Raw genomic sequence first — 21362 nt, forward strand, 5'->3', positions numbered from 1 at the left:
TGCCGACGTCCAGCCACTGTCGTACCCATGTCCTCCTTCGCCTTGCAGCCCTCCTCTGTCTTCGTCTTCGAAGGAGATTGATTAGGTCTTCATCCTCTTGGATCTGCTCAAGATAAATTAATCCAAGGAGCAACCCCGCTTGCTGTTGTACAACAGCCATTGTCCAAATTGTGTTGTGGACTGACTGAAAACTATCTAGAAACACCCTGGAGTGCATTATAAAGTTTACACTCATTGACGCGGTAGAAACGTCACGGGAGCGCAATGATCGCAGTGACAGCTCCGTGAGGTCGTTGTGGTAACGCGGTGACATCTCCTTGGACTCCGAAAGGTCTCTGTGCAAGCGCAGTCGACTTATCACAGCGTCTCTACTGCGATGCTATGCGTTGCCAGAGCGCGCCCACGGCGCTCTCATGGCGCTGTTGGAGACCTTACCGCGCTGTCACGGCGACCCCACTACGTTTCTACTGCGTGTTGATCAGATCGCGATGCCACGGCGCGTACTTTGTGCATACTCAAAGTGCGCGCCGTTGCATGGCGTTCTATGCGACCGTACGGCGACCAATGGAGATTGAACAACTGCGTTGTTACGGCGCTGTAGGAGACTCCACTGCGCGCATCTCGGCGTTCTGCATTTTTTTTAGAACGCAGCGGGATCGCCCCGAGGACGCAGCCCCGGTGTGACAGGGGTTTTAAAGATATTTGATGAAACCAATGATCGTATGGAGGACAAGAATGGTATCGACTAGAAAGACCTAAGACAAAACGAGATAACGGGACTAGTTTTCAGTGCCTTGCTAGTATGTTCCTTTCTAGAGGTAAACACGAAAAATGCTTGGGGGGGGGGGGGGGGGGGACAAAACAAATAAACATGGATGCTTCTTCAAAAGACTGTCATATTTATATATACATGTAGCAAATATATATATTTTTTCAATACATGACACACACCAAAAGGACATTAGATCTGCTTCTTCAAGTACTCAGTCAATACAGATCACTATCACTGACATTAGTTAATTACTGCTCTGTATTTTTGTATAAAAGCGTTAAAGTCGATTGTTTGTGTTTTAATTTACCAACAAATTAGCCTAAATTTCAACACTTTCATTTTATTCTTTGTTTCTATGGATCTGTCAGATAACTCTACACACAAGGAGTCAAGTAAAAGTAACAGGATACATATACTTACTTGTCCATAATATTTAAACTTCGTGCAATTGATATACTTTACTAAGAAATTATAAGGGGAGGGTATAATTCCGTGTTATCAAAAAAAAAAGAAAAAGAAAATATAACTTTTCTTGTAAGAACAATTATGGCTCACTTATGATCTCACCTACCTGTTATGGTTTTATCTTAAAGTTAGTATTTTATATTTTGCTGTTGTGATTTTCTATATTCTTAACATTGACGGTTTTGATACCAGATTTTTCACAACAGTTATCAAAAGCTTGTTTTCCACTTTTGGTATAGATTCTACAATGTTTTCATCCTTCAACATACCTATTAGTTACAATTGTTTGCTGGTTGTTATTCAGATTTGCATTGTCGTTGGTAAACAGGTGTCATATTATATCATTACTACCTGTACGGTGTAAAGAAGCATGCAAATCTGATATCTTGGCATTTAAAGATGACGCAGTTGGGAGGGAAGGAGGTCAGGCGGTCAGGCTTCATATCGTAAAAAAACTTTGTACAGAATAAAAGCATCAAGAAGAGAGAGAGACAGAGAGAGGGAGAGAGAGAGAGAGACAGAGAGACAGAGACAGACACAGAGACAGAGACAGAGAGACAGAGACAGACATACTGAGACAGACAGAGAGAGAGAGATAAGGGAGAGGTGTTTAGAAGTCGTAAAGAGAGACAGGAAGAAATGATTTAGGGGATTACATACCGTATGTTTGTTCACGATGTTATCGCATGTATACACGTTTGTGTTTGTGAATGCATTTATCCTCTGAGACATAACTTTTCAAGGAAAATATGAGACTTAGGAACATAAAACAAATCAATTGTTACATGCTGCATATTGTCTTTTGATTCCCTTTGCTAGAAACTGTCCTCTTAGTTGTATGTTACTAGAAGCGAATAGAACATCAAATCTCATGTGTAATAAAATAGATCACGAACAGATGATAAAAGCGACGAAAATTGTCACATTTGTTTCATATACTTTAAAAACGGATTATAAACACAAACTGCATGATCTTGTAGTTGAACAATAAACATGCGTGATTATTATACTTTCATGTTAAATACTGAAATCTGATTGGTTTAGATGCAGTTGGTAATCCGTTCTATTACCCTTTGCGTTAGCAACACACTTGGCAACGGGTAACACAACGAATTGTTACATGCGCGTAAATTATGCGCGGACGGTTCACCGTAAAATTCACTTCATTTCAATATAAAAGCAGTAAAATGTTCTTTGAAAAAAAGATATTCAGTATAATAAAATAAATAGTGCCTGTTTTGTAGGGTAACTGTTGAAATTAACACCCCTCAAAACAGGCACTATTTATATAATGGTATATGTGCGCACTTACATAAATTGGTCTTAAAACCAACTAGAATTGAAACCTAAAATCAAAAGTTGTCATGATATTCTATGTACCAAATAACGACGGGGTAATATGATTTCTTTCGTTTGAGGGACGAATTAGACAGAAATCAATTTCTACTTGGTATAATAATGAATTAATTATCCGGATATATAAGGTTTTCATTCGAATACCTGTTTGTGTCACCTGGTTCTTAAGAACCGGTTTATTAGCAAGGCTATATAAAGAATTGCTCAGGTGTTAAATACCAGTTTAGGACGACACGTACAGCGGAAAGTTTAAATTCGGCATGCAGAACGAGGAGATGTCGGGCGGGGCTCAGGCAGACATGCTACAAGCCATTCTCAACAAAATGAATGAACAGAAAATGGACATGGAGAATACTATGGCAATGCAACTTGATAATTTTAAAAGAGAATTACAGGGAGCAACTTCCTCCGTATCGTCTGAAGTGAAGAAGTTAAAGTCAGAACAAGCGATAGTCTGGAAACATCCAGGTAACAAAGATCAATTTGAACATAACGAGAAGATTATTGATACGTTGACGCAGGCTTCGTGGGCCTTGAATAACAATAAATATGATTATTGCAAGGAACTTATTCATGAATCAGCTGAACTTTGTAATAAGCGTAACAAACTTATCAAAATGGCTGATGCATCACCTTTTGGGTGGAGTACAGTGAAAAAGTATGTAACCAATCCATTGGCTGATGATTCGGATGACGAAAAACGAATGTTTAAAGCGGAAAATAAAGCCATGAAAGAAAAGAAAGAAAAGGAGAAGCAAAAAGGAAAACTAAAATCTAAGAGTAGCTATTCTAATGTTAGGAGCAGTGCTCCTTATTTTCCTTTTCCAGCTAGACAGCCTTTTCGTGGCCCAACGCCCTTTGGCTTCCCCATCATGCCAGCTGCATCCAGATTTCCCATTGGCTGTTTCCACTGCGGAAAACCCAATCACCAAAGAAAAGAATGCCCAGAGCTTAAGTCCGCTAAATAGAGAGGTTAAACAGTCTAAAGAATCATCTTTGATAAAAGATAAGTATTATGATGGAAAAAGTTGTGTTGATGAGTTTAACGAATGCTATGAGTATAAAAAAGGTGGCAAAGTCTGTTAGAGGGCGATTAAAATCAAATATTGAATTTTGGAAATGCATTGATGCTTGTCATTATATCATAGATACTATTCAGGATGGTTATAAAATACCTTTTTATTCTTTACCACAGCAGAGCTTTTCGCATAATAATAAATCTGCTTTACAGGAAGATGTTTTCGTGCAGGGAGCAATAATGGAGCTATTAGAAAACGGTTTGATATCCGAACAAAATACAGAGTTTTTGGTTACTAATCCTCTTTCTGTTTCAGTGAACTCCAGTGGGAAAAGAAGGCTTATATTAGATTTAAGGGAAGTTAATAAGCATGTATGGAAACAGTCTGTGAAATATGACGATATAAGAATCGCTCTTATGTATACAAATAAAAATAGTTGGTGTTTTAAATTTGACATCACAAGTGCATATCACCATATAGATATTTTTCCTGACCATAGAAAATATTTAGGATTTCCATGGAAATTGGGTGTTCAAGATCGATATTTCTGTTTTAATGTTTTGCCATTTGGTCTCACATCTGCGCCATATATTTTTACTAAACTCACACGACCCTTAGTTAAGAAATGGCGTAGAGAAGGTAACACTTGCTTATGTATTTAGATGATGGGTTTGGCTGCCATAGTAAGTATGACGAAGCATCTAAAAATATCCAAAGAGGTACAGTATGATTTAGTTTGTTCAGGTTTTGTGCCTAAAGTGGAAAAGTCCATGTGGATCCCTTGTCAAGTTATCGAGTATCTTGGTGTTGTTTTGGATTGTAATATGGGGGAAATTTACATTCCTGAAAAGCGTATATTTAAGATTCAAATTTTTTTTTTTTTCAAAATTGAGCATTTTATGAACCAGAATTGCAGAATAAAGGTAAGACGACTAGCAAGTTTAGTTGGACAAATCGTATCTACGTCTGTTGTTATCGGAAGTGTAGCTCAGTTAATGACCAAATGTCTTAGTATTGACATTGTGTCTTCTCCAACATGGAATAGCATGATTTTAATTTCCGAGGAAAGTAAAAAAAAAAACCATAAGTTTCTGGAAATCGTCTTTAGATATGTTGAATAGAAGGGATTTGAAAGTTAAACCAAGTTCTAATCTGGTAGTGTACACAGATGCAAGTGATACTGGTTATGGCGGTTATTGCGTACGGACAGGTAAAACTGTTTTTCATGGTTTATGGGAAGAATATGAAAGAATTATGAGTTCCACATGGAGAGAATTGGCCGCGGTGGATAGAGTTCTTCGGTCATTTGTACAATTTCTCAAAGGTGAGAATATAAAATGGTTTACAGACAACGCAAATGTTGTTTCCATTGTTCAAAAAGGGAGTATGAAAAAAAAAAAAAAACTTACAAGATCTTGCAATGAACATATTTGAAATTTGTTTAGAATATAAGATTGGTATTGAAATTGAATGGATACCAAGAGAACTCAATGAGCAAGCAGATTATTTGAGCAGAATTGTCGACTTTGATAATTGGGGTATCGTGAAAACTGTTTTTGATGACCTATCACGGGAATGGGGTCCGTATGATATTGATTTATTTGCTTGTGATTACAATGCAAAAGTAGATAAATTTTGTTCCAGGTATTGGAATCCTTTTACGTATGCAGTTGATGCATTTACTATTAATTGGACAGGTTGGAATGCATGGATCGTACCGCCATTTTATCTTATTCCAAGAGTTTTGGAGAATCATCAGCCTTTTGGCCAATTTTAATTTCTGAAGTTTACAGGTCACACATTGTAGATTGGAAGGATCTTTCAGTAGCAAAGGAGTTTTACACAAGTGGTAAACTTGATCTGGTATTTTTGGTAAAGAAGATTTAAAGTTTAGAATGCTTGCATTTGTTTTTGATTTCAGAGTTTGATTTCAAAATTGTTTTTCGGCAGTTTTAAATTCTTCAAAATAAACAAATTTATTGATTAATTGGGAATTATTTCCCATAAACTTGTATGAGAAATATCAGGCAATTTGCGCTATGTTGTTATAGAGATAAATATTTTATCACTATGGATTTTACTGAAGTTTCTTTCACCACATTTGTGGTTTGCCATTTGGCAAGTTTGGTTTTTTTATCAAACTGATATTTTCATTTCTGAAGAAAATGTGCTGAATATCTTAATTAAGCTGATATGTAGATATAAATATATGTATTCTTATACATATCCGGAAGATAATTTCAAAGTGAAAAAATATTTATTGGTGTTCCTTTACAAATTTGTTTTTTCAGGTATTTGAAAGAGATTTGATTCAGTAGCCTTCAAAGTTGTGTGAAAAGGTGTATGCACTTCCTGGGATTATGCAAGCGTCACGAGCGGATTCAACTATAAACAAATATTGTAACAGTTTCCTGAGATTTAAGAAGTGGGCAAAAGAACAAGGAACCGAGGAAAGTGAATTATTTCCTTCAAAACCTTTACATGTATCTATTTATTTAGCATGCTTGGTTCAACGGGCAAACTCTCCATCCCCTATTGTTGACACATTCTATGGAATCAAATGGGCTCATGATCTTGTGGGATTCAATTCTCCGACTGACAATCAGTTTGTTAAAAACATTATGGAAGGTGGGAAACGTATAGTGGCAAAACCTTTTCAAAAGAAAGAACCAATAACTGTTGAAAATTTACGTTGTATGTATTTGAAACTGTTTGAATGTAATAATCTTTATAATCAAAGAATCATTTGTATGGTCTTGTTGGCATTCGCTGGATTTTTACGTAGCAGCGAATTCGTAAATATCAAGAGATCTGATATTCAATTTTTACCTGATCATATTGAAATATTCATCGAGTCTAGTAAGACTGATATCTACAGAGACGGTACAAGAGTTGTTATAGCAAGAACATTTTCATATATGTGTCCTGTTTCTAATTTTGAATTGTATCTTCGTTTAGCTGGGATTCAAGACGATTCAGAGGAATATGTATTTTGTGCTATTTCGAAATCGGTAAGTGGTTACCGGTTGCGTAATCGTGAAAAGCCTCTGTCTTACACCAGGGTTCGTGAATTATTCATCGAAGCATTTACAGGAATTGTAGATAACATCAAAGTTTATGGACTTCACAGTTTGCGGTCAGGTGGAGCGACTGCGTCGGCAGTGAGGGGAATTCCGGACAGGATATTCAAGAGACATGGACGTTGGCGTTCGGAATCTGCTAAGGATGGATATGTCCAGGATCCGCTTAGTGAACATTTAAGTGTTTCCAAAGAACTTGGTTTATAATAGTTGTAATCATGTTGTTTATTGATTATATTGTATCTTTTTGTATTGATTTTTCTGAACATATATGAAGTTGGATTACGTTATTATATCCTATATTAATAGTAGCATTAGTTCCCCGTTCTTTATATTTACATAGCTGCAGCGTGTCGTTGTTAATTCCACACAATGTGTTGTTATTTACTAGTATCAAAGTATTCAGCTTTCATTTGGAAAGTAATGAATGGATTTAAAGGAGAAATATGATTTCTTTCGTTTGAGGGACGAATTAGACAGAAATCAATTTCTACTTGGTATAATAATGAATTAATTATCCGGATATATAAGGTTTTCATTCGAATACCTGTTTGTGTCACCTGGTTCTTAAGAACCGGTTTATTAGCAAGGCTATATAAAGAATTGCTCAGGTGTTAAATACCAGTTTAGGACGACACGTACAGCGGAAAGTTAAATTTTCAGAATTGTTTTATTAAAATAAATTAATCATGTGATCCAACTTTATGCCATAATTATGTATGTATATTGAATATGCCAAATATTAAATAGCTGCAGCGTGTCGTTGTTAATTCCACACAATGTGTTGTTATTTACTAGTATCAAAGTATTCAGCTTTCATTTGGAAAGTAATGAATGGATTTAAAGGAGAATATAGATTTGTTGAATAGATATCAGTAACTTAAGACATAAACTCCTCTTTAAAATTGATTTTAAAACATTGACGTCGGCGGACGTCACGGCGCAACAAAAAGTATAAATAGTATGCATCTAACTCAGGAAAAAGCTGTGAAAATGGTGGAAAACATAGGTTAAAAAATTATGTGCACATTTGTGTCGAACCCTAACACATTTTGTGGTGTTGTGGTAAATGTATTTGAACATCAAACAATACGAAAGATAGTAGAACATCTGTAAATGTTTGATCAAAAAATAAACAACGTCTTCTGACATTCACGGATGTCTAAACTCTGAACGAAGAGACACGGTTTATGCGATAAAAAAAATTAAAAAAGGAAGCTTCGAGGAACTAACCTATGCTTTTCGAACAAATGTGAAAAAATTAGATGACAAGTGTAATATTGACGATTTAAATTAAATGGTGAAATGCGAAAAAGACTCAGAAATATATAAAGATAAGATATTTTTATTAACTCTGCGTGCGTCATCTTCAATGTTACCGTGCGCCGAGGTAACAAAACATGTTGATTTTAGAATTGGGTAACAAAAATACCTTTCCATCATTTGGAATAGAACTGCGTATATCGGTAAAATAAGTATTGTTGCATAAATTAATATGTTAGTTATGACTTTACTGCAAAATATATTGCACTAGTTGGGGCTATAGGGACCGTGGATATCGGCCTTGGTAGCTCAGTGGTAGAGCTTTTGACTAAATTTGTGGGGGTCCCGTGTTCGATTCCCGGTCCAGCCTTGTGTTTTCATTGTATTTATGTACTTATTCCTCCTTTAATACTACAATATAATAGACAGTCACACATGTAGCAATCATTTTTTTTTCTAAATCAAGAAGAACCACAACATTTAGCAAAGGCTTACTGTTGTTTTCTTTTAAGACAGATTGCTTTTGGTTATAGAAATGGTCATCCATTCACACGCCTAACAGTTACAATATTTGCTGGCTGTTATTCAGATTTGCATTATTGTTGGTAAATAGGTGTCGTATTTTATCATTTTTACCTGTACGGTGCAGAAAAGCATATCTGATATCTCTACATTTAAAATGACACGAATGCGGAGAGTAGCAGGTCAGGCATAAAATCGAGAAATCTCTGTCCTAAATAAAAAACGTCAACGAGAGAGAGAGAGAGAGAGAGAGAGAGAGAGAGAGAGAGAGAGAGAAAGAGAGAGAGAGATCGGAGAAAAATATATACACTAATAAGAATATTTTGACCACATTTAACAACAACACAACTTAGGTGTGAGCCAGACAAGCTTTGTTGGCAGCTGGCCTTTAATGATAACACATCATCAAGCGCATGTTCACATACAGTAAATATTTAAGAAATAAACAACGTTATTGAGTGAACATGGCGTTATGAATAGCAATTGCTCTGCTGGCATATTCCATGATGCGCGCCAATGAAAAACCGTAGATAAAATATTTAAAAAAAAAACTACGGAAAAGTGCCCTAACGCAAGTATAAATAACTTCTAGGGGCGAACATCGGATCTATACCTACATTTTTTTAAACACATGTACAAATATACAATTTAAAACATATGAGAGAGAAAAAAGGTAAATAAAAAAAACTGTTGCATGAAACTGACTAGAATAACTTCTATCATTTACACTGACCCTTACATACTGGCCTTCCTATGTCCCCGCCCTGTATTCCTACGCACAGTTATCGGAACACGTTACTATCATACAACGTTTTCCCGCTATTCATCGAAACATGGAAAGTCTAAAAGATATATTTCACGTATTTGTTTATGATTCTTTAATAATGCCAGTCTGTAATAGAATCATTGATTTAATCATGCATATCAATATGCATTGATTTATCACAGTATCTAATTAAAATTGGAGAGTATAGTTAAATAAGTTGTGTAAATAGATCAATCCAACCACTGTAATGGCGTTCAAATACTAGTACTTCAAAAGAATGACACGGTGATTAAGAAGACTCAATGGTAGTGGACGTGTTTAGGCTATATTTACCTCCCCATAAAGAAAAGCTCTGTACACATGTATTAAAATATAGGAAAATGCTCAAGTTTTAAAGCTAAAATATCTGGATTTTTACTTTAGTAAATGTAATTGGTCAAAGATATCATGTCAAAGTTTAAGGCAGACCTGGTTCCAGGGGTCATGAAGCAATCTTAGATTTAAGTCAACATTTCTGGACTGCCTAAATGTCTGTTTATATGAAATCACCGATAAAATTGAAATGCTATTAAAAGAGTCCTTATAAAACGTTTACTTGTTAGTTACATACTTGTTAGTTACAAATTCCAATCGTTTTATTATCATGATAAAATTTTATTTCATGAAGGACTGGAGTTTTGACCAACGTCTTTAATTGCTTCAATATCCCGAGGCCTGATGGTTAATTTGTTGACCACCCAGCCACCTTAATATTACACTGGGACTTTCAGATGTCGGTTGTGATACTCAAAGGCTTTCTTCCCATTACAACTTGTTATAAGCATACTATTGTATCAAAACCACACGCATGCTCAAATATATATATATATATATATATATATATATATATATATATATATATATATAGAGAGAGAGAGAGAGAGAGAGAGAGAGAGAGAGAGAGTACACTATATCAATAAAATTAACGATTCACACCAACATATTGTCAAACTCAAGTTTCTGTCACATCAATTAATTTTATATACATGTACATAGTAATCCATAAAATGTAGTTTGGTTTGAATTTTTTAACCATTCAGTATGACATCTCAATAAAATTCTCATAAAATGACAAACATACTATGTTTAAGATATCTAGTAGAGCGTTGAGGGCGAGGCAGATAATGTACAACAAACTAACCAATCAGGTGACAGTTCTATTGTAGGGTGCAAAATGATAAATTTACAAATCCTGCATAAATTCGGGTACACATGCGCTCAGGTATTATATAGAGCTTTGTATACCGGGCATATTAAATTTTTAATTATTTCTACATCACGGATAAAGATTATAATGTTATATACAGGTAAGATGTAATGATGTAAATTATTAGTATATTCATTGTATGGAATAATACTAAACCGAATTCTTGAGATTGTCTATGCGTTGGGGGGGGGGGGGGGTACATGTAAATGTTTTAATATATGATCCTTAGGAAACTTAATTTTTTTCACAAAATCTTTCAATGCTTTTTTTTATAGACTAAACGATTCTTTCTGCTAATCGTTTTAAACATCGAGATCTGAAGACAAAGAGAGCGAGGACTATAGATTCAATTAAACGACATCGAGGACACACAAGTAGGTCAGTATAGACTATAAAGCGCATCCATTTACTGTAACGAGGCCGAGTATAGTTCGAGTGCGCATGGCTTTGTCCATCTTTTTATTTTCCTGCAGCTGTTGGTGCAAAGTTAAAGCATTCTTTTGCACTGTGTTTTTATACAAACTGAATATGTTACATGTATATGACTTTGGTATGGTACAGTGTTAAAATGGCGATGTGCCGGATAATTATGCCAAAGCCAAGGTGGCATTTTTGCACCCGCTTAATATGCAGCTTTGTTGAAATGCTCAATACCAAACGATAGACAATTGTCTAGATAGCATACAGCCACTTTTGTTTTTAGTCTGTTTCACCTGACAGGTGAGATATTTACCTTTGAAAATTGATATTCTATAGGAAAAAATATTTTCCATTGGAGAAATAATTCTCCTACAAGAAACATCGACAATAGGAGTTTCATAAAACCTTGTATGAATTATATTTACTGTAGGAAAAAAGTATTTCCTGTGGAAATTTGATTCAGACTGTTGGTTATTCTATAGAGCATTAAGATTTCCTATCAGATTTTTGTTCGAATCCTATCGGAATTAAATTCCTATAGGATGTTTTTTTTCATTCCCGTAGGAAATACCAAATATACTAATTAAAGAAAAAAATTTTTCCTTAAGGAATTATTTTTTCACCTGAGCGGCGAGATAGATTAAATACAAAAGTGGTTTTTACCTGACGTCATGACTCCAGGCAAATCTAAGGTTTAAAAGTTGCATTATCCGAAACAGTGCAGACAATGGAATTAGCAATCAATTTCATCATATTTCACAAAAAAGATTAAACGATGCAAGTTTAATGTGCCAGCGTTTACATTCACAATTGATGAAAATGTTATATGAATTAACATGTGAGCAAGGGTTTTCAAGTAAAATGGATGTTCGCCATGCAGTGCAAGTGTGTAATCCTGATTTAAAAATAGATTAGCCATATTTGAAGGGTGGAAAAGAGGGAGGAGGTCATCGCAACAGTTTGTAACATATTGTCTATTACGGTACAATGTAAGTAATAATTGGTGTTGGATTATGAGAATTGCAAGAGAGTCATCAGTTTGAATGAGAACAAATACATATTTATACAGCTGGAATGTTTACTGGAGGGATAAAATCGCCAAAGCGGGGTTTGACCTGATTTTCGTTAATTTACGCGATTTCTTTATCTTAAAAAAGGGGGCATAAAACTCGCGCGTCTTACTCAAATTTAACAATTACTAATCAAGTGTGTTTGTTAATTCGATAGATTTCTTCCAAAACATCCGATCCAAAGTATAATATACATGTATGTAGCTGCTACAAAACAAACACAGGATGAATCTTTGCCATTTAGTCAACTAAAAGGTAACTTAAAGGTAACTTAAAAGTGGCTGAATGGCATAGCTATGCCATTCAGTCACCTTTCCAGACCATTCAGTTACCATTCAGTTTACTGAATGGCAGAGATTCATCCTGTGAAATGTAAAAAAAATTCATCTGACCCCCTCCCCATTGATTTCTGCCAATGGATGAGTTATTCAACGACTCAGTCGTTGCGTGAATGATAAAGCAGGACTTTGTGCAATAATGTCTCATTCATAGTTTTTGCGCATCAATTAGTGAACGAGTCCGTTGGGATCATGCGAACACCGTGTGTTTACACCCCAGGCCCGTACATACGTAGCATCGGGGTTGGGGTGAAGGGTTTGGGCTGCTTCCCCCTTCCCACTTTTTTTGCAGCAGGCACTTTTCTTAACTTTATATAATAAATGGAGATATAATGGATTTGCCCCCACCCTCCATCTTTGCAGGAACATGTGCATGTAATAAATGATACTGCAAATAAGGAATTCTAATTGAATTGAAATTACATTTAGGTTTTTTTTTCATAAATTCGAAAATTCACCCTTTTTAATTGCTTGAAATTACTTTTCAGTTGATTTTGCATCTTAATATAACAAATACATTTTTTTCAAAAATGACTATCTAATCTCCAGGTTCCAAGCTTACATGTACACGCACTTACATGATATGTGTAAATTCCTTTAAAAAGTGAATTAATAAAGTAATTGAATTTCAAGTGATATATATGTACATGGCCTTGGTCGAAGAAAAGGCTGACATTTCGTCTTGAAGAAGCAATGGTCTATCATATGTTTGACACACGCAGCTTAGAAGGGTACAAAAATGCCACCTTCGCACTGGCATAATTATCCTGCACAGTGTTGTAAGCTCGTAAAAAAAATACATAAGCGGACAGATACCGAAGTATGCCAATTTTGGTAGAAAAAAACGTTTTTGATACTTTTAAAAGAAAAAGATATTCCTAGGGCAGAAATACAAACATTATGGGGAAAATGTGAAAATTTAGCGGTTTTTTTTTTCAACGAATTCTCATAGGGTCCCATAACTTTCGAGACGACCCCCTAGAAAATCGGTTTATCTAAAAATAATTGATATAAAAGTAAAACTACATTTTATGTTAGAAACATCATGGCAATATCTAGGGTAGAAATAATTAGAGTCAGCTTCGTAAATAAAAGACAGCAGACTACATGTATCTAATTTGATGCGTCTTTTTAATCAAAACGTTAAACTATACCATACAATTAATCAAAATTATTTTAATGTATACAATGTATACTTGTATACATCACACGATCTGTCATTGACATTCGGCAATAACAGTTTTGACTAAAAATAATAGTTTGTCCAATCTTTTCCGCAGAAGTCATTTCTTTGAATTTTTCTATGAAAGTAAACCATTTGTGAACCAGCTTAAGACATGTTTAAAAAGTACGAGTTTTTACAGTTTGTAATAAATAAATCTAAATGAAAAAATACTAACTAACGAGTGTCTATAGGTTGTTTTTTTATTTTCTAAATGTCGTAACATTATGTCCGCCGCCATACCGTTTAGAGAAATCGTATTAGCTTACAGCGAATATGATATTTAGAAATAAAATGATAGAGTATTGTGTTTAACATTTGAAACAGACATTAGACGATACATTTTCCTAAAAAACCAACCGGACGTTTTAGCGTCGTGCATACCCGGTACATGAAATACAATTTCCCCGAAATTTTAAGGCGGCGGACATAGGGTAATGACTTTTGAGGGATTATATGAGACTTTTGTAAAAGCGGACATAACGTTATGATTTTTTTTCGAAAAATCGGCGGACATTTAGAGATGGCGGACATAACGTGACTATATAAAAAAAAAAATCGGCGGTGGTGTAGCTACATGTACATGTAGAAGGGATCGAATCAATTATGTTCACCCTAATTCTGTTGACTTTTAATCATTTCAGTATTCTAATGCACTTTTTGTGGGATCTAAGAGGAAGGGGTACCTTTGGGCTTTATTCAATTTGATTACGCTCCGACCGATATTATCACTCAAAGGATGATTCCTTATTTCTTAAATAAATCAGCATGACCATTGATTGATAACGTTATACTATGAAACGTATTTGTCTAAACACACATCTCTGCTCGATCTTATTCGGAGTAGAAAGAAGAGGCAGAGGACATAAATTAAGCTTTCATTTTGGCAGATGAAATGATTATGGATTTTTTTTACGAAACTACTAAACTATATGTCTTTCCCGGATGTTGAGTTTCTTTTAATTGTAAAAAGGGCATTTTACTACATGTTAAAATGAGCCACGACATCTTAAACCACAATTGTAAGATCAGATTGATGCGGATCATTTACAAATACAAAAACTAGTCTAAGAAGACGCATGTCATTGTTTCTCAAAAAAAAAAAAAATCTTTGAATTTTCATCTACTGAGTATGATTGAGATTTCCTCTATTTTTTAAGGAAATTAAATAAGGAATAAGGAATCATTCTTTGAGTATTATGACGTGATAATTTCGGTCGGGGCATGATCAAATCAATTAAAGCCCAATATTAAAACTTTCTTTCCGTTTAACAAGTGCGATGTTTTTGCTGCTGAAAACATCTTCTTACCGGCGTCAGTCAGACGTGGTGTCAGAATAAGACTTTCTTTTATACAGGGCTCTAACTTTTGCAAAAGATATATAGTAGTGCTTTTAAAAATCATCTTCTTGTTTAAAATATGAAATTTATAAATGTCAAAAGTACAAATTGAATGCATGTACATGTAGTTAAGTCAATAGTAATTTGAATAGTTATCAATATATTATATACCGAGCGCAGCGACAGGCGGAGGAAGCGAGGATTAATGGTAACACGTATATATAAGAAAATCAGTAAAAAGTGAGAGTTGAATCAGGGGTACTATGGGCTTAACAACTTTTTCCAGCCCTAGGCGCAGTCAAATTGGCCGCTATTTTGTTTTTAGCTCACCTGAGCTGAAAGCTCAAGTGAGCTATTCTGATCACATTTTGTCCGTCGTCCGTCTGTCCGTCCGTCTGTCCGTCTGTCCGTCTGTAAACTTTTTACATTTTGAACTTCTTCTCTAAAACCGCTTATCCAATTTCAACCAAATTTGGCACAAATCATCCTTATGGGAGGGCGAATATAAATTGCAGAAATAAAAGTTTGATCTGTATTCAAAGCGGAGAAAATCTTGAAACTGTAGAAAAAGGGGGGTGCATTTTTAAAAATCTTCTTCTCAAGAACTACCGAGGCAAATTCAACATAGTTTAGCATAAATTATCCTTATGGGAAGGAAAATATAAATTGCAAAAATTAAGTGGAAATTTTGTTTCAAATCTGAGTTATTACGAAAATAATAATAAAGGAAATGCGTGTTTCAATCAGTTTAATAGCTTCGGGTTCGGCATCCGGTAAAATGATTCCATACTTCTAAAACGAGGTTCTTTGTTTAAAGCAGCCATGACATTATACGAAAAAGGGTCGATCTGACTATGATGAATTTGCTTGTTGTGCAACAGTTCGCGTATGAAGGGAAATTTTGAAACATACAAAATATATTGGTGCCGATTTTGTGAAGTAAATTGAGGCTAAATATTTCAATGCGTTGACAGTTTTCACACATGACGTTGGTGTTAGCTTGTTCTGATTTTCGTTTCGTTCTCATTATGCTTTGTAACCTGGAAACTATCGTCTGTATTTCGTGATTTTTACGTATCAAATCAAACAGAGACTTCGGTAAATCAAACAGTTAACTGTTTACCTGCGCAAATTAAGCAAAATCGGATGTAGGGGACGGGTACTGAAATACAATTCATTCTATCGGTAATTCGGCATTATCTTTTGCGTAATGGTACATGTAGATTAATGCAATAGGTTTTGTTGAGATACTCGGCATTTTTTCGAGTTTATTCAGTTTAAATAGAGTTTGATATCGCTGACGGAAATATGTAGGTATATACATGTATATATATATGATTCATTTCGAAAAAATAAATTGTGTTCTTTATTTGTTATACATGTAGTGCATGTTTCTTGTGTTTAATTGTTTACAATTTCTATTTACTAACCATATTTGAGTGTTAAGCTTCGAATTATAAGCAAGATACAGCGATTTGCTCACAATTCTATGTTTGTACACAGATCTTAAAAACTAAAGCTTAAAAAAGTAAAATATTTGTCAATATTTATTAAGTAAATTTTCAAAGTCTGTTCTTCCAGAAACCAACTTTAACAACTTATTGTATTGTAAACTTAACCTTTTTAGCTCACCTGAGGGTGGGGCCACAATGGGGGGTCGAAGTTTAACAAATGAATATATAGAGTAAATCTTTAAAAATCTTCTCCTCAGAAACTAATCAGCCAGGAAAGCTGAAACTTGTGTGAAAGCATCATCAGGTAATGTAGATACAAATTTGTGAAAATCATGATCCCCGGAGGTAGGGTTGGGCCACAATGAAGGATCGAAGTTTTACATAGGAATATATAGAATAAATCTTTAAAAATCTTCTTCTCAGAAACTAATCGGCCAGGAAAGCTGACACTTGTGTGGAAGGATCCTCAGGTAGTGTAGATTCAAAGTTGTGAAAATCATGACCCCCCCGGGGTACGGTGAGGCCACAATGGGGGATCGAAGTTTAACATAGGAATATATAGAGTAAATCTTTAAAAATCTTCTTCTCAGAAACTAATCAGCCAGGAAAGCTGAAACTTGTGTGAAAGCATCCTCAGGTAGTGTAGATTCATAGTTGTGAAAATCATGGCCCCGGGGGTAGGGTGGGGCCACAATGGGGGATCGAAGTTTAAAATAGGAATATATAGAGTAAATCTTTAAAAATCTTCTTCTTAGAAACTAATCAGCCAGGAAAGCTGACACTTTTGTGGATGCATCCTCAGGTAGTGTAAATTCATAGTTGTGAAAATCATGACCCCCGGGGGAAGGGTGGGGCCACAATGGGGGATCGAAGTTAAACATAGGAATATATAGAGTAAATCTTTAAAAATCTTCTTCTCAGAAACTAATCAGCCGGCAATGCTGAAACTTCTTTGGAAGCATCCTCAGGTAGTGTTGATTCAAAGTTGTGAAAATAATAACCCCTGGGGGTAGAATGGGGCCACAATGGGGGGTCGAAGTTTAACATATGATTAAATAGAGTAAATCTTTAAAAATCTTCTTCTCAGAAACTAATTAGCCAGGAAAGCTGAAACTTGTGTGGAAGCATCCTCAGGTAGTGTAGATTCAAATTTGTGAAAATCATAACCCTGGGGGTAGGTTTGGGCCACAATGGGAGGTCGATGTTTTAGATAGGAATAAACAGAGTAAATCTTTAAAAATCTTCTTCTCAGAAACTAATCAGCCAGGAAAGCTGATACGTGTGTGAAAGCATCCTCAGGTAGTGTAGATTCATGGTTGTGAAAATCATGATCCCCAGGGGTAGGGTGGGGCCACAATGGGGGGGGGGGTCAAAATTTAACAAAGGAATATATAGGGTAAATCTTTAAAAATCTTCTCAGAAACTAATCAGCCAGATGTTTCTTTATAATTGTTAAGACTTTGGCCCCAGGACAATTCTTTGGCCTCCCGAGAAGGTTCATAGTTTGATGTACGTTTATATCTAATATATAAACTATTGTTAAGGATCATTTTGAGAACTGCAATACTCAACATATGATAAGACTATAAAATCATCTTGTTAGAAAAGGGACTAATGATTATAAACATAAGAATATCCAGGGGAAAATGGATTTTATTTATACAGGATCTACATGTATTATTGTACATTGTCCAGATAGTTTGTATTATGACTCCATTAAGCTGATTTTATCATACCTATTGTTCCTCAGGTGAGCGATGTGGCCCATGGGCCTCTTGTTAAGAAGTTAGTTTGATCATTGATTGGCTGGAACTTATCGATGTTTATTGTCCCTAAACTCGGTTAAAAAACTTTACAGTGTTTCAATTGAAGGTAATTAAAAAAAAAAAAAAATGAAGTCCAGATTGCAATATTATCTTCAATTAAGAATCACGAATAGTTCTAGGTATGTCTTATCAAATTATCCGATGGAAAATCAAATCTTCTTGACATCAAGGAACTGATCTTTTAAATACGAAATAAAGTATTCTATTTTATTACTGATAGTCTTCATAGGAATTAAACTGATACAGAATAAAAGAAGATTTTTTTTGGAGTGTCCGGCAAATTTCGTAAACAAGACTTGTAAGTTTTACGTACGAAACATGACGTCATGATGTAGATTAAGCGCGAAACGTTTAGTTTAACTTTGACTTATGATTTGAGAAGGCAACCAGGCAGATCCTTCTCATTGCATTTCAAATAAATTATTGTACAAAAATCAAACTGCACTGTGTTTAATCTGCGCTCGGTTCAACGATCACGCCATTTACTTATTAAGGTCTTTTTATATCCATTTAGTGATTGCAGTGTTTCTTCTAATTTATTTTTTCATTTTTTTTTGTCCACAAAATTTCCCAGTGATGGCTGGATGGATTTTCTTGAAATTTTTAAGACTGATAGATAGTGATAATATATCAAGGCTTTTTTTTCAAAATTCATTTCTGATTATCTTTATCCTGTCCTGCGTCAAAAAACCCTTGTTCCCTCGAGATCCCAGAATCGGAAAACACTTAAACACCTAAACTTAGTGGGATGATAGACCTATAACTGTAAATGTGTTTTACCTATTTTGTTTTGTTCGTCGTAACTTCCGGTTGTCACCAGAAGCACTTCAAAAAAATGTTTTTACGCATCAACTTCTTTTCCATAGAATAAATATATAAGTATAAATCTATACATAGGTTATTTATGGGATTATATATAAAAAAAATCCTCTTCCGGTGAGATATCTCAATTATCTCAGGTAGCTTTTTTAAACACATTTTGTACCCACCAGATCTCAGGAACTGTAAGTGATCAAAGCACGAAACTTTTATGGATGATAAACATTTGAATAAAGATGTGTTTGATTGGTTTCATTTGTCTGCCGTCACTTCCAGTTCATACAGGGAGAGTTCAAACAAAGCGAACTGTTTCTCAGAGTAACTGTTTTTCTTTTACATATGTAGTTAGCTCAATTAACAATAATGTACAAAAGACTAGAATACAAGAAATATTTAATAAATTTACATTGAACACTTCCGTTAGTCCGTTTCCTGTCCCGAGACAAAAAACCTTATTTCGACCAGATCTCAAAAACGGTGACAACTTAAACAACTTAGCTTTGAGGGATGATAGATCTATGTATGTATATGTGTTAACACCTTTTTCGTTTTATCCGGGTTAACTTCCGGTCGTCACAGGAAGTACACCCAATTTTGATTTTTAATTTTTTTTTTACTATTTAACATGGAAGTAACATCTAATCAATAGAAAAATTGTATTTCCGGTGAGACATCTCAAACATCTCAGGTAGCTTTTTTTAATAAAAATTTTGTACCCGCCAAATCTCAAAAACTTAAAGAGATCAAGATACAAAAACTTATATGGATGATGGACATTTGTTAAACATGTTTTTTTTTTTAAAGTTTATATTTCAAAAGAAAAAATATCTGCATTAAATTTCTTTAATCACTATCGTTTGTCCTTTTCCGCTTCCGAGACAAAAACCTTTTCTCTATGAGATCTCATATCTAACAAATACTTGAAAATCTAAACTTTGAGGAACGACAGAGAAATGTATAAAGATATGTTTACTATGTTCTGTTTGATCCGGCATAACTTCCGGTCGTCATAAAAAGTACACAACAATTGACTTTGTATTATTTTTGTTTTGTTTTATCTAGAAATGATTACTGGAAATATTCTTTACATAATATATAACATCCATTTTCTTTTTACGAGAGGAACGCATTTTTGTAACAGATTAATACATGAGAAACAGACGACCTTTTTGTTGCTAAAGTTATTTATTATATTCATTATGTTAGACAGAAACGACTTGGGGTCGAAATTGGTTGATGCCAAAACGACTAAACTTCATTTTGACACGTATTGCATGAACAGACGACATTTCAGAAAGAGAAAAGCTTAAGGGAATGACATTTTTATCCAACGAGAGAGTTAAAATTGTGCCCAATAAGGAAAGAATATGTTCCTTTGTTTAAATCATTTTTAGCGATGTGATTTGCTTTGCATAACGTTATGTATTCTCCCCTCACGCTACTTGTAAATATATACCTCTTCACGGGGTTTCTAATCTCCTCTGTAGTGGATATAAAAAAAACTTAAGCGAAATCCGGCATTGAACCAAGTTTATATAAATTAACCTTTTTTATTGTGATATTGTACAGGAATCAAAACCGGAACCCGTGCATAGTCAGAAAATTTACCACTGAGGTGATATCATACGAATGGTCAATAGCCATGACCATCACACATGTATCCAACATTACAGGAGAGAGAGAGAGAGAGAGAGAGAGAGAGAGAGAGAGAGAGAGCGAGCACCTGTTTATTTCACTTCCCAAACCAAAACAAGATGTCATTCTATCTCTTAGTAAGAGCCTGTTCAAATTCATTTGGAATTCCAAGGGTAACTAGAGCAGAGCTCGTGGCAAAGCGACGAGTAGGTCTTCCGTTGTTGCTGCGAGATGAAAATTTATGTGATTTGGTGTCAAACGATTATAATGACTAATGACTAAAATTTCACTTCTGCTTTTGTTATAAAAACGTGCTGTGATTGAAAGCCTGTATAAAGACAGGAAGAAAATGTTTTAGGAAAACTATTTGTCGAACACAGTTTGTGTAATTGTTCTGAAAATTCTTTAAGGCCCTGTCACACAAAGTTGCGTTCCCAGTGCGTGTTCACGGCGTTGTAAAATTAATGGAATCGCCGTAGGATCGCAAGGAAAATTCAGAAAGGCGTTCTTACAGAGCTCCCAACTACGTTTCCACAGAGTTCTACTTGGCGATTGACTGCCCTCTAGCTGGGTATCCGCCGAGCGCTCATGACGTGCTAGGAATTTTTACCGCGCATCCACAGCGTGCTCTGCGTGCACATGCGCTGTTGGAGACTTTACGGCGCTGTCATGGCGACCTTACTCCACTTCTACGGCATGTTTATCGGAACGCAGAGCCACGGCGCGTACTTTGTGCATGTTCAAAGTAC

General features: G+C 35.1%; 1 protein-coding gene across 6 annotated transcripts in view; it reads left to right on the top strand.

The window, feature by feature from the left end:
* Positions 1-10451: 10451 nt before the first annotated feature.
* The window catches only part of LOC128160045 (uncharacterized), a 102711-nt gene continuing 91800 nt past the window's right edge, over positions 10452-21362 (top strand). For all 6 annotated transcript variants that reach the window (XM_052823302.1, XM_052823310.1, XM_052823300.1 and 3 more), the window contains exons 1-2: positions 10452-10589; positions 10765-10867. The gene's annotated coding sequence lies outside the window, so the exon portion shown is untranslated. The remainder of the gene's footprint in view (positions 10590-10764; positions 10868-21362) is intronic.

The sequence above is a fragment of the Crassostrea angulata genome, chromosome 8, assembly GCF_025612915.1.
Source record: "Crassostrea angulata isolate pt1a10 chromosome 8, ASM2561291v2, whole genome shotgun sequence".
Taxonomy (NCBI): Eukaryota; Metazoa; Mollusca; class Bivalvia; order Ostreida; family Ostreidae; genus Magallana; species Magallana angulata.